Source organism: Pteronotus mesoamericanus, unplaced genomic scaffold (assembly GCF_021234165.1).
Source record: "Pteronotus mesoamericanus isolate MK-2021 breed Mesoamerican mustached bat unplaced genomic scaffold, CSHL_Meso_final scaffold_21, whole genome shotgun sequence".
Lineage (NCBI taxonomy): Eukaryota > Metazoa > Chordata > Mammalia > Chiroptera > Mormoopidae > Pteronotus > Pteronotus mesoamericanus.
Genome location: NW_026555310.1, coordinates 32,343,890 through 32,357,040, shown reverse-complemented (window position 1 = coordinate 32,357,040; position 13,151 = coordinate 32,343,890).

Below are 13,151 nucleotides of genomic sequence, written 5' to 3'. Positions count from 1 at the left end.
GGTGGGCGTATAAGGAGACTAAATGGTAATGGAAAATAGATAAGAAAGATTATATATATATTTTAAAAGTATATGTTTTAAAACAGGAAAGAAAGAAAGAAAAAAAGAAGAAGAAAAAAAAAACCCTACCTGGCAGCCATACTGAGGAGGCTTCAAAGGAAATAGGGCATGAAGCACCAAGACTGGTTCCAGCAGCCCCGCTGACAAGTGTCAAAAGACTGAAATAAGGCAGTAGAAATAAGGATGAAAAGAATTTAAGAAATACTGAGAGGACCCTGGCCATGTAACTCAGTTGGTTGGAGCATCATCCTGATATGCCAAGGTTGCAGGTTTGATACCCAGTCAAGGCACATACAAGAATCAACCTATGAATGCACAAATAAAGTGGAAACAAATCAATGTTTCTCTCTCCGCTCGTCTCTCTAAAATCAATAAGTAAACATTTCTTTAAAAAATAAAACCCTGATAAAATTGAAGGTTTGGTGACTGATTAGATGCTGAGGCCAGGGAAAGGAAAGAGACAAAGGGAGGTTTCTAGCCTGGAAGAGTTTGTTGGATGGTGGTGCCACCAATGAAGATGGAGATGACAGGAAGAGGAGCAGCCGGGGGCAGGTGCAAGAAGGTGGGAAAGAGAGATGGTGAGTCTGGTTTAGGTCATGGGTTCCTGGGCAACAAGCAGAAGGAACCATTCAGAACACACTTGAGAATGACAGGTATGGAGGAGGAGGTAGAGACCTGGGAAAGAGAAATAAACTTGGGAGATGTGTCAGCCTTTATTCAGGAATTGAACTACGAGAATCAGTGAGGGGAAATGGGGAGTGTGTAGAGTGAGAAAAGGGTCAAGGAGAATACAATGTAGCAGAGAATTCAGGTTTGACTACTGAGATTGTTTAGGTCATTGGCTGGTGTGGTTAGACAGCTCCTGTGGGGTATGGGAGGTGGGAGCCCAGGCTGAGGGGGCTGAACTGGTACTGTGTGTCAAACACTGGGCTACAAGCTTCCCATTTTGGGAGGATAGAGTCAGGAGAGGAATGGGGACAATTATGCCTTGTAGTCAAAATTACCCTTGAAAATCTCTAACTCCTATTAGGTACAGCATATGTTAGTTTTGAGTCAAATACAATATGTGGCAGCACATGTACAGAGTGGGGCATAAGTAGATTTACAGTTGTAAGTACATGAAACACAGAGTTTATTCTTGTATTATTTATTATATTATTTTCCACACGAACAACTTTAAACCTACTTTTGCTCCACCCTGTACAATGATGTACAGAATAAAATTTTATAATATTTTAATTAAAGAGACAGGAAAAAGTATATTAAAAAGAAATGTAAACCTGAATACTTGTCATACATCCAACCTGGATATTCTTGCCAGTGTGACAACAGAAATAATGACATCATGACTGTGGATAATGGCCTATGTTGACTATCAGTGGAGGATCTGTGTGATAACCAAGCTGATGAAAACTTGGGGAACAGAAAGGCAAGCCTAAGCCATAGCCAACTCCAGTTCAGCTTGAGAAGTTGCTGATTGTTCAAAACATGGTATTTACCAATTGTTGCCACTGGATCTTGAACCGCTCGAACATTTATTGATAATAGCTCAAATATTCCATACTGGTACAAGTAATTTTAACTTTTTACTTTTTTATTGATATGTAATATACATAAAGTACACTAATCTTAAATTGCTCAATGAATTTTTGCATATAGCGGTACCTCTTGGTACTCTTCATTAATTCATTCTGGAACTCAAGACAAGTGCTGAAACCAACGAGCACCAGAAGATGAAGAACTTTCTCTTGTGGTGCAGTGTTGTGACTTATACAAGTTCTAAGTGCGACGAGTCCCAGGCAGGCGCTGAGTGCTGAAACTTTTTTTTTTCCCTCATCAAAATGAAACGAGTACAGGGTATGACAAGTTCTGAAGCTGGCAAGTACCGAGGTATGACTGTATTTTTATGCTATGCGACCACCATTTCTAGCATTAAGATCAAGTATATCTCCAGCATCCCAAAAGGCTCCTTTTGCCTCTTCCCTAACACTACACCCCTAAAAGTCACTACTCTTTGACTCCTATCAATATAGATTAATTTTCTATTCTTCTTCAATTTCATATAAATAAAACCGTATAGTATGTATTGCAATTTTTTATTTTTTAAACCTTATTTTTCAAGATTTTATTTTTAGAGAGAAGAGAGGAGATGGAGAAAGAGAGGGAAACACTGATGTGCAAGAGATGTATCAGTCGGTTGCCTCTTGCACACCCCCAACTGGGGACCTGGGCAGCAACCCAGGCATATACCCTGACTGGGAATCAAACCCATGACCTTTCAGTTCAGAAGCTGGCACTCAGTCCATTGAGCCACGCCCGCCAGAGTGTACTGTATGTATATATATTTTTAATTCTCACCTGAGGATCCTCTGCCTCTTGTATGTGTTCCCACCAGGGACCAAACCCATAGCCCAGGCATGTGCCCTGACCAGGAATAGAACCTGTAGCCTTTCAGTTTCTAAGACAACTGCTCCAACCACTGAGCCACACCAGCCAGGGCTAGTACGTATTTTGTGTCTGACTTATTCTTCTCAACATTATGTCTGTGAGTCATCCATATTACTGCATAAAATAGTAACTCATTGTTTTAATTGTTTTACAGTATTCCATTGTATGTATATACTACAATGGATCTACTGATGGACATTTGAATTGTTTCCAGTTTTTAACTATTATAGAAAAAGATACTATGTACATTATTGTACAAGTTGTTTTGCACTCATTGTTATGGGTGCATACTTATATAAACAATTGCTGGTTTATAAAAAGTTTACAATGTATAGATTTAACTATACATGTAATTTTCAGGTTTCTCTCCATAGAGCACTTTTATTCAGAAATTAAATCATTCAGGTATTTTGCAGTATGGAACACTTCAACATAGCCATGAAGATTTGAATTGATCTTTTTTTCCTGTTCATTATATCTTTATCTTCTGGGGATTTTATCAGTTCCTCAAACATTTTATTAGTGTTTCTCTGTGGCTCTCAAGAAACCCTTCAATTTCTTTCACAAGCCACTTGCTAGGCCACTTACACAACGAGTTTCATTTCTTTGTTAATAAAAAAAACCCCTTAAAATCCTAAATACATTCTTCCCAATATGCATGGATTGGTTTAGGCTTGATTATTTCCCTCTCTGATAGAAATGATGCAATTGACAATACTGAAGAACTCCCAACTCTTCCAGCTCATTACCGCATTAACATTAGGGTCAGCATTCATGGCTCTGGGAGTCCACAAGGAATCTCAGCCTCACGTATGTGGCTTTGAAAGAGCAAATCATGCTTAGATCAGCAGAGTGAAGGATAGGGGTGATGCTAGGGGGAGGGAGACTTCAATGGCTTTATCAGTACATTCATAAAGTGTGTGGTACCTTAGCATGGTATTGTTGCCTGCAATCAGCAACAGTAAAGCCAAGGCCATTCTCTTGGAGGTCCTACTCAACTTCTAGAACCAAATCAGGAAAAGTGCTGCAGTCACCCAGGCCTTTGCATTTGATTGCTAAAGTACAAGCAAAAAAAAAAATTTTTTTTTTTTTTTGCTTGACGGCACTGAGATCTGTATCCCTGTAGAGCATGGCTGGCTTTATTAAATACAGAGCTACACTGCCACCATGAGAGGGAGGGAGGGGAGGTCATAAGGTCATTAGTTGCCTTGTGTATCTAGTTTGGAAATACAAAAGCAGTTGGGCATTTCCTGCTACCCTCGCCCCCCCAGCCACCACGGCCCCCAGAAGATACCAGCCTCATTATATTCTGGCAGAGAGCCCAGTAATTCTTTTCAGTAGCTCGGGATGGGTTTTGCTGCCTATTCCTGGGCAGATACAGCCTTGCAAACAGTTAGTTTGCATGTTTTTGAGGTTAAAGTGGTTTCTAAAACTGTTATGCCATCTGTGGCTGGTTTTGAAATCCTCCCATCCAAAGGCTGTCTTCTCTGGCAGGAGGTTTGAACTGTGACTTGAGACTAAGAGCTTTTCTTTTTTCTTTTTGTCACATATTGCCATTGTTAGTAACAGATTGCTGGTTCATTTCTTCCAGGCATAAATTTAGTGTTCTTTCAGTCTTCATTAAAGAGTTACCGCATGAGCCCTGACCCATGTCATTCGGTTGGCCGGCCATCCTCCCATTAAGCGAAGGGTCACCGTTGGTAACTGATCAGTGTTTCTTTCTGGCATCGAAGTTTCTCTCCCTCCCTTCCTCTCTCTAAAATAAGTATGTTTTTTAAAAGAGTTATCATCTGAACGTGGCTATCACTGGAGTAATTATAGGAGAACTTGATGACCTGGCTTCACAAATTTGTTGAATCTTGATTGCACATGGAGATTTGAGGTCATATTGTATTTATGTGCCACAGTGGAGATAGACATACCACACCTCGGTAAGTAAGCTGGTTATTTTTACAAAAATTTTTCCAGCATGGAAAAAAGATTACTGTAAATTTGGTTGCGCGCCCAATGAAATGGCTGGATTGCCTTCAGATGACACTATTATATGGAAAAAACGCATTTTAAAGCACAGAATTTAGTTTTAAAAACAAAGCACAAGAATCGCAGTGAGCTTCACAAGATACACACACTTATAGGTCCAGAACTGGTGCCAGGAAAACATACATAGTCCAGTCTCCCATCTCACACTCGTGCAGAACGGTGGCTGGCGCCCTTCCCTATTTACCCTGAGCATTGCTTAGTTCACATTAAATGTGTGTATGATGAACCACCACCACACTGCTTCTCAGTTAAACCTCACAACAAAGATACGACGATTTTGACAGATTCGTAAACCGTGGCTTGGAAAGTTTAAACGACCAGCCATTCTGCAAAACCCAATGATGACCAGCTGGCAACTGCAGAAAATGTCAGCCGCAGCCGGGAGGCCGAGCCGGCACCGCCGCCGGGAGCGCCAGTTACGTAACCGCAGCAAAGCCGCGTGGGCGGGGCGGCCGCCTCACAACCGGCGGCGATCAAGAGAGCGGGCGGGCGGCGGCCCGAGCGGCTCGCGCGCCCGATCACGACCACACTCGTTGCTGGGGTCTACGCCCTGCCCGCTTCTCCTGACAGCTGCGGCGATGCCAGGAGCCCTGTACCCAGGGCCCGGCTCTGGACCGCCGCTTCCGCCCCGCCGGCCTCCTTCCGGCGCCAGCGTTCGCGTCTGGAAAGTTCTGTCCCGGAACAAAGGCGCCAGGACGGAAGCGCTACCCGCAAAGCGGGCTCCTAATGGGCAGCTCTAGCTCCGGTCTCCAAAGGGGAGTGGAAGGGATTAGGGTTTCTGCACCCCGAGTTTCTTTACGTTTAAAGGGCTCCCTTCTAACATTCTTTAATTTCTTTCTTATCTCCTTTCTGTATCAAGGTAATTATATCTAGGGACCTTCTACGGGAGAGAATCTTTTCGTTCATTTGGCAGATGGAGGCCGGAAGTAGACACAGGTTATGTCAGAAACTGCAGCAGGAAGGCGCACGCGTACTGCAATAACCGATGCCTCCTCAGCTCTGCCAGCCCTACCTGGATTAAGTCGGTCGGACCTCCAAAATCTTACTTGCCATATCTTATACCCTTTTGTTTATCCTTGCTAATTAAAACAAAACAAAACAAAACTTCACCTGAGGGTACGTTTTCTGTCATTGGCTTTGGAGAGAGGGAAGGAGAAGGAGAAACACCCACGTGCCGCCTCCCACACGTGCCCCGACCGGGCACGGCTTGAACCCGCAGTTGTTTGGTGTAGGGGAAGATGCCCCAACCGACTGAACCACCTGCCCAGGGCATATCCTTGCTAATTTTTAAAATACTACCTCAGCCTATTTTGAGTTCTATCTTTCAGGGTCTCCACTTCCTCCTACTGAAACCTCACCGAGTATATCTCCCTGGCTTGTGCTTTCTTCACTCATCTGTGATTCTCGAAGTAGAGGGAGAAGGTAGGCACAATTCATCTCCGCAAGGACAAATCCACAATGAGGGAGGGTATCTTTGATTACTTTTAGGAAATATGTTTAATTTTCATTCAGCAAGCATTTACTGAGCCCTTACTATGTAGCAGGCACTGTGCCAGGCAGTAGAATGTGGCGTGAAACACAAGGTCTATTGGAGTTAGAGGAAGCCAACGCAGAAGTCCTTGATGACATCTAGGAGGGAACAAACTTGACCCACAAATTTATATATAAAGACAAATTGTGTTTACTGCTATCAAGGAAAAGCAGGGAATTGTAACGGGGGATCCTAACTTGGATTAGATGTCAGGAAAGGCCTTTCGAAGGAGGACCCATTTAATCTGAGGCCTAGAGGGTGAGCAGGAGTTAGCTGAGTTCCACATGTAGAGAGCCCAGGAGAGGGAGGGAGCCGAGGTCCGAGGAACTGAAAACACACGGCTGTGTGGCCCAAGTGTGGCTCAAGCCCAATAGCAAAGGTTATGACACACCTCGCTGGACTTTGCGTATAGACCATGGTGATGAGTAGGTATTTCATCCTCAGAAAAACAGGAAAGCCTGAGGGAATTAAAATAGAGGGTTCTGTCCTGAGAGGTGTAGCTCAGTGGATTGAGCGCCAGCCTGTGGACCTAGGGGTCGCTGATTCGATTCCCAGTCAGAACACATACCTGGGTTGTAGGCCAGGTCCCCAGTGGGGGGGCACGTGAGAGGCAACCACACATTGAGGTTTCTCTCCCTCTCTTTCTCCCTCCCTTTTAGGGAGAACCCTTTCTCCCTACAAAGTAAATAAAATCTTTTAAAAATTAAAATAAAATAAAATAGAAGGTTCTCTTTACAACTGAAAAAGCTCACTATTGCTGCTTATGGAAGATAATTGGATGAGAGAAAGCGTAGAATCAGGAAGACTACTTAGTGAAGGGGCCAAACTTTATGAAGGGAAGAATTAGAGCCCCCCTTAGTAACAAGATAGGATAATGGCTGAGCCTTGACTCAGATAAACAGCCCGTAAAAGCAGGGTCAGAGCTGAGGATAAGGGAGGAACTAATACCAAGAAAGACATATCAGGGTGCAGCCCCCATGCAGCTGGGCCAGAGTCGACAAGAATAAGGAGGAGGCATAGGGCAAGAACAATACGGATATGGGCAGACTAAGGGGAACAAGTTGACCCACACTAGAACAAACAATACCCCAAGATGATGGAAGAATTGTGACACCCCCAGTAACAATGTAGAAAAACCAAACAGCCAATAGCTAACCGCCACCTCTTGCCCTTGTATCCTGCTTGCTTGCTCTGCTTATAAAAATCCATGTAATCTAACAGCAGCGCGCCTTTTTCCTTTCGAGGGAAAGGTGGCCCCTGCGCAGGTAAAAACTTGGCCAAATAATAAAGAGTGTGTGATCAAACTCTAATTTCTGAGCTCATACTTGCGGGGATCGTAACACTTAGGAGACTACTGTAGTAGGTCCAGGGAGTGATAGTAGTTTGGGCCAGAAACGTGTCACAGAAGATGGAGAGAAGTGGATGGATTCAAGATACATCTGGAGGGAAAACCGGCCACACTTAGTGGTAGATTCAGTGGGGGCTAGTGGGAAAGGTGTTACTGAGGGAGAAAAAATGACAAGGATGATCCTGGGTTTCTGGTCTGAACATATGAACGGTGATATAAGGAATGCTGGGGTGGGGAGCAGTTAAGGGAACAGATACAGAATTTGTTTTTGGAAATGTTAAGTTTGAGATGTCTGTGAGTCTTAGAAGCAGAGATGTAGGAGGTTAGCTGTATAAGCTTGGGACTGAGAAAAGAGTCCTTGGTTGTAAGTAAAAATTTTGGCCTCAATGGAATATGCAATGGTGTGCTGAAGCTGGCTTGTGAGGGCTGATTGTTAATTTTTCATGAATTCTGTGAGCTGATTTTAAACACAGCCATTGTTGAAACTTAAATTGTGTATTAATGCATTGGGAGAAAAAACCCTAAAAATAATAATTCCAGCTATAATCTTTAAATCACCCTTGTAATATGTTATGGGTCCATTTTTGTTGGAATCGCTTAAACCGAAACAGTTGTCCCTGTTTTGGAGATTTTACAGTTAATGTAATTTTTTAAAAAGATTTTATTTATTTATTTTTAGAGACAGGGAAAGGGAGGGAGGGAGAAAAACATTGATTGGTTGCCTCTTGAGCGCCCCCTACCCAGAATCTGGTCTGCAGCCCAGGCATGTGCCCTGACTGGGAATTGAACCTGCCAACTTTAGGTTCGCAGGCCAGCACTCAGTCTACTGAGCCACACTAGCCAAGGCGTATGGTTAATTTAATTTACTTTTTTTCCTGGAAAAAATTATTTTCTTTCTTTTTTATGATTTATTCTATTACAGTTGTCCCATTTTTCCCTCTCTTGCCTCTCTCCACTCAGCCCACCCCTCTAGCCCACAGTCAATTCACTCTTCGTTGTCCGTGTCCATACATCATTCATACATGTTCTTTGACTAATGCCTTCCCCTACTTTCCACCGTTCCCCCCAACCCCCACCCCACCACACACAGATAGCAGTCTGTTCTATGTTTCCATGTCTCTGGCTCTATTTTCCTTTTCCTTTTTTTTTTTTCCTGGCAGAAATTATTTTCTTTTTTATTGTTTATTCTATTACAGTTGTCCCAATTTTTTTTTTTACAGTTAATTTTATAATTTTAATTTTGGCTACTGTTTGGAAAAGCTAGACTGTGTAGATATAAAGTAGAGTTTTTCTAAAACAAGTGTTTATTTTGTACTGAAAATACCGCTGTACTTGTTTTACACCATTTGTATGTATGTGGTGATATTAATCCTGAACTGTAAAATTCAGGAGTTAAAATTTGATGCTGTAATTCTTTTTTTTAAATAAAGATTTTATTTATTTATTTTTAGAGAGAGGGGAAGGGAGGGAGAAAGAGGGAGAGAAACATCAATGTGTGGCTGCCTCTTGAGCACTCCCCACCAGGGATCTGGCCCACAACCCAGGCATATGTCCTGACTGGGAATTGAACCAGCAACCCTCTGGTTCGCAGTCCAGTGTTCAGTCCACTGGACCACAGCAGCCAGCTCTGATGCTGTACTTCTAAAAAATTAAAATTAAATTGTATAAACATAACAAAGTACTCAAAACTCATCACTTTCTCATTATTTTATTACATTTTGGTATTAGTTTCCTAGAACTTCCATAACTAAATACTACATAGTTTAAACAGAAATTCATTTTCTCACAGTTCTGGAGGCAAGAAGTTTAAGAGCAAGGTCTCTGGTTTCTTCGGAGGCTCCTGTCCTTGGCTTGCAGATGGCTGCCTTTTTATGTCCTCACACAGCCTTTTTCTTTGTGCATGTGTACCCTGTGTCCAAATTTCCCCTTCTTATATGGACACCAGTCATGTTGGATTTGGGCCCTCTTAAATAGTCTTAACTTAATCATCTCTTTAAAGGCCCACTCTCCAAATACAGTCATTCTGAGGTTTGGGTGTGGTTTAGAGGTTCAACCCAGGAATTATAGGAAGACACAATTCAGCCTGTAATAATTTTACTATTATCTATGCTCTTGAAGTTATTTACCTCTATCATGTCTGTATGGTCATGTATGGAAACACCACATTATGAGTTGCTAGCTTGAAATCAGCCATGGTAGGAGTATTTACAGCATAGAAATAAGCAAATGCTAAAAATTAGGGCTTTATTTCTCCCTGGAGAGCCTATTAAACATTTACCAACACATCTCAGCTATAGATGTTATTTAATCTTTTGAGTATTATCTGAATGTGAAAAATGGGAAATGTGCACACATACCTTTTGTTGAAGTGTTGCCAACTATGGCTGGTAGAGACACAAAAGAAAATACAGGTATTATCAAGATGCTTTCCATTGAGTCACAAAAACTGACCAAATGGTATTAAAGGACATTTCATAAGGACATTTATTATTTCACATAAAAATAAATCCTGAGCTCGCAGGGAATTCTGGAAAAGAAGCTTGCTCTTATGAGAAAGCAGCAAAAAGGAACTCCGGCTTCAGTTGGGTCCTGGTTGTCACCTACAGTCATCACACGGCAGTGGGAAAGCTCAGGCATGGGAAAAGCAGTACTGTGGGCGGCAGTCCTGGAGGGCATAGTGGAGCAAAAGGATCAGCCCCCTTGAGGCTCAGCTCTAGCCCCCTGTCTCCAGTGGTATAATGGACACCTCCATATGGATGTTCCACTACCATTGCAATCTCAGTAAGTCTACAAGAAAGTGATCATTTTCCGCAGCTCTGAGTTCAAACCTCTCCATTCCATTCACTGCCAATACTATTTTTCCAGGAATCCTAGATTCAGCCAAACCTTGGATATATTCCTCTTCTCTATACCATGTGTCTTTTTACTTATGGAGCCCTGTTGATCTTTCCTCTCTAGCCCACCTTCTTACTTCAAGCCCTTATCATCCTCAGTTTCCCATTCTTTCTGCTTCAAGATTTTTCACCTTCAATGAATCATATACCATATATGTATTTAATCTGCATTTCTTATATGAGGACGGACCCACAAAAACCTGGAATTATCTTTTAGAGGGTGGGCCCCTTGTAGTACAGGCTTTCCCCCATTCAGTGAGTATTCTAGGAACCCATCTATATCAGTGTACCAGCTGGCGTTGTTGTGAGACACTGTGTTCCTCTTCAGTGAATTTTTTTTGAAGATTCAGTGCATCTGCCCATTTCATGATGGGTGATTTACGAATGCACCTGCTCACACCATGCTGCGTGTTTAGCAGTTTTTGACCAAAAAATGGCATGACCCCCATGCCCCACCCTCCCTAGACTCCTGATCTCACCTGAGCGACTTTTTTTGTTTCCCCAGATGAAAAAAGTCCTCAAAGGGAAATGTTTGCCAATGTGGAAGAGGTGAAATGAAAAATGGCAGAAGCGCTAAAAAGACATCAAAATCAACAAATTCAAAAACCGTTTTGAGCAGTGGAAAAAACACCTTGATAGCGTGTTGTATCAAATGCAGAGTATTTTGAAAGTGACTGAAAGTAAACATGTAAGAATATATACCCAATTTTTTAAAAAATTTATTTTAGAGAGAGAGAGGAAAGAGGGGGAGGCAGAGAGAGAGAAACATCACTTTGTTATTCTACTTATTGATGCATTCTCTGGTTGTCTCCTGTAAGTGCCCTGACTGAGGATTGAACCCACAGCCTTGGTGTATTGGGATGATGCTCCAATCAACTGAACTACCCAGCCAGGGCAATACCCAATTTTTTATAAATAAATTCTGAGTTTGTTTTTTTGTCTCCGCTCATATAGTTTAAGAACTTAGCATCTTAAGCTTTACTGAATTCTTTCACTTCTTTCTGTGGGATAGATAGACTATCTACTCTATTATTAGAAATAATAAGGTAGCAGGGTACATGATATATACAGAAAAATCAACAGCTAAAACAGTGAGGTACTAAAGCAGAAGTAGGTAGACATATATAGATCAATGGAAAATAATAGTTCAGAAACTGTGTGTGTGTGTGTGTGTGTGTGTGTAATGATAAAGATGGCATTTTAAATCAGTAGGGAAGAATGGGATTAATCAACAAATGGCGTTGAGGAGGATCAGCTCCCTTTTGGCAAAATGTTAAATCCCTACCTCACGTTATACACAAAAATTATTTCAGATGACTTTAAGACTAAAAACCATACAATGACATATTGTTCAGCAATTAAAAGAGATGAAGTACTGATATGGACTACAACATGAATGAATCTTAAAAACATTATGCCAAGAGAAAGAATCCAATCATAAAGGACCACATGTTGTATGGTTTCATTTAAATAAAGTGTACAAAAACAGGAAAATTTATAAAGACAGAAAGGGGATCAGTGGTTGCCAGGGGCAGGAGTGGAGGAAGGATTGAGACGTAGGGGCTAAGGGGTAGAGGGCTTCTTTTGGGGGTGATGAAAATGTTCTAAATTTAATTGTAGTGATGGTAGCACAATTCTGAACATACTAAAAGCCATTGAATTGTACACTTTAAGTGGGTGAATTTTATGCTGTGTTAGTTATATGTTAATAAAACTTTTTAAAAAACAACTCTGTTAAGAAGAAAAAGGGAAAAAGGAATGTCAGGCAATTGGCAGTTTCTGCCACAGTTAATATTCAAATCAAAAAGAGCGTCTACACATCAGTTTTAAAAATTAATGACATAGCAAGAACATGAGAAAGAATCTGAAAAGACAATTTGTAAAATAAATGCAAACAAATACAAGTACATGAACATAGAAAAAGAAACCTCACCAAAAATTAAAAATGCAAACTCAAATAATGACATTCTATTTTTTCAGCCTATTATGATTGGCAAAGGTAAGTACATATCCTCGAACCAGAAGTTGCATCTTCTAAGACTGTATCCTACAGAGCCGTGTTACTCAAAGTGTGGTCTGTGGACAAGCAGCGCTGGCATCACTTGGGGGGTCAGGAGCTCCATTTTAATCTGATCCTCAGGCAATTCCTATGCACATTACAATTTCAGAAGTACTGCTACAGAGTACTAATGCAGATTAGTAAGGATATATCTATGGGGATTTTTGTGGCAGCATTGTTTATAATGTGGGCGATTTTTAATGCTAATATCCATCAATAGGACACAGTTTAATAATTACCATATATCCGCATAATGGAAGGCTAGGTAACTGTAAAAAAGAAAGAGGTAGATCTGTGTTTAGTGATATGAGAGTTGTCCAAAATATATTTTTATAGATTTTTAAATAATGATTTTATTTATTTTTTTTAGAGGGGAAAGGAGGGAGAAAGAGTGGGAGAGGAATGTTGTTCAGTTGCCTCTCATATGTCCCCAACTGGCATGTGCCTGGACTGGGAATTAAACTGGCGACCTTTCGGTTCACAGGCTGGCACTCAGTCTACTGAGCCACACCATCCTGGGCCCAAAACATATTTTTAAATGACAGTAATCCAATCGATGAACAGTATGTATGATTGATACCACTTTTGTTTTTTAAACATCTTCATTAATAAATTAACTTCATTAAAAAAATGAGAGTGGTGCTGAAGGAGATCGTGGACTTTTATGTTCCTCTTATACACTTCTCTATTATTTGCTTTTATTTTAACTCTTACTTTTATAATCGAAGGAGATTCTATTTAGACCAGCTCCCGGGCGGAAGGGTGTTATCA